The sequence below is a fragment of the Nanorana parkeri genome, unplaced genomic scaffold (assembly GCF_000935625.1).
Source record: "Nanorana parkeri isolate BGI_ZX_2015 unplaced genomic scaffold, ASM93562v1 scaffold590, whole genome shotgun sequence".
Taxonomy (NCBI): domain Eukaryota; kingdom Metazoa; phylum Chordata; class Amphibia; order Anura; family Dicroglossidae; genus Nanorana; species Nanorana parkeri.
The window spans coordinates 128,961-131,104 of NW_017306858.1; positions in this window are offsets into that span (position 1 = coordinate 128,961).

Genomic DNA, 2,144 nt, shown 5'->3' on the forward strand with positions numbered 1-2,144 from the left:
CGTTTCTGGGGCAGATTGGTTCTGATGAAGGGGGCGTACTGTTGTAAGTACAGCCTTAAAGCTGCTTGTTTTTACTATTAAATAACATTTTTACACTATGGAGGCGCTCTCTTTTGTTCCTTTTATTATTGTGACATAGTCAGTTTACAGCATTATTGTGTCGCATTCAGTATGCCGCACTATTGTGTCACATTTAGTGTACAGCGTTATTGTGTCATAGTCAGTGTACAGCATTATTCTATCACATTCAGTATGCCACACTATTGTGTCACATTCAGTATACTGCCCTATTGTATCTGTCAGACGTCCCAGGGAGCTAGTAGTGAGATGAGGAACCCACTGGCAATAAGCAGCTGACAGTCCAGAAACGCGGTACAAGTTTAGGGATAATCCAAGAGGGGTAGTCAATGTCCAATCCGGGTCGAGGCAGGCAGCGAAGGTTCAAAGGCGGAAGACAGTCCAAGGGTCGGTAATCGGGAAGGATACACAGGGGCAACAGGCAATAGGAGGATCAGCAGGGAGGCTAGGTGTTCACCATAAGGTGGAATAACTCAGCAATAAGCCAGAGCTCAGGCCAGGTTTTTATAGCCAGGGGAGGTAGGACCACCCCCTGGTCACCGAGGCAACCAGGAGGCCTCCCTCCCCGGGAACCAATGGCAGGCGAGGAAGATGAAGGTGTGTACTGGGAACCTCCCCCAGCAAGGCTCACACCTGATAGCCAGATGATGCAAGAACGCTATGCTCCCGGGGATGCGCGCGCAGCCTGCGTACTGCGCATGCGCCCACGCCGCATGACCCGCGCATGCGCACCTGCACCTCGGGCACCAGGTGTTCTACCGAGCTGAAGGGGAACCCGTGCCCTGCGCCGTGCCCGTGGTCCCCGAGTAGAGGTAACATCCCCTGCTTCCTGACAGTATCATAGCCAGTGTACAGCATTATTCTGTCACATTCTGTATGCCACACTATTGTGTCACATTCAGTATACCGCCCTATTGTGTTATAGTCAGTGTACAGCATTATTGTGTCACATTCAGTATACCACACAATACCACACTATTGTGTCACATTTAGTATGCCACACTATTGTGTCACATTCAGTATACCCCACTATTGTGTCATAGTCAGTGTACAGCATTCTTGTGCCATAGTAAATGTCCAGCATTGTTGTGTCACATTCAGTATGTCACATAGTGTACACCGTTATGCTGATTTCAGAGTAGCCATCACCATTGTAAAGAATGATTTCATTTATCCAGGCCTAGAACAGCATGTAGAGCTACCCAATCCATGCAACTTTCTGCTCACAGAAATTTACACCGAAGGTACTAAAACCATGATTTATTCACTGCTGACTGCTCAGTCTCAGAAAAAAACAAATGATTTCTAAATGTCGTGCATTGTTAATACCTGAAAGCAATCATCCAGGCAATGTGAACAGTGTTAGCACTCTTTACACTGTGACACAGTAACACCTAATTTACACTTGAACCTAAAGCATGATATAATTTCTCCAGAACTGCTCTGAAACTACTTTTCAGGGATTTATGGAAGTTGCCTTTAATTCTGAAAATGCTAGTTGTTTGGCTGTCATGACTTTCTGAGTTACAGAGCTGGAACAAGTAAGGAACCAATGTAGCCAGCATTTTTGGTCTGCCTTCTTTTTTCTGCGTCAGTGACTGAAAAAAGACGAAGCTTGAGAATCAATATCTTTGCCAAACAACTAAGCAGACATCAGCGAGGTAAGCTTACATATTTATTCTCGATTCTTTAATACCTAAAGAAAACCTGTTGCTTCAGGCAGTATAGTAAGCTAACCCCTTGTAACATAGGCACCTACAGTTATTTTCCATTTATTTCCACAGTACACCAGGAGCCTTAAAACCTTGGCCGCTAACTGCTGTGGGTCATTTCATTAGCCAGTAAGAGTTGGTAAGAGGTGGGCAGAGCATGACTATAGGATCTCATAAAGGGGCTACCGGGGCTCTCTGAACATAGGGTGGAGGGGACACCACATCATAATATCAGACAGGTACACTTTATCCTTAATTTAACCCATCAACCTGAGCCTAAATCCTAAAATTCACCATAGACACTAGCAGGTTTTGCTGGACAATATTAGTATAAATATTTATGTGCCTACCAAT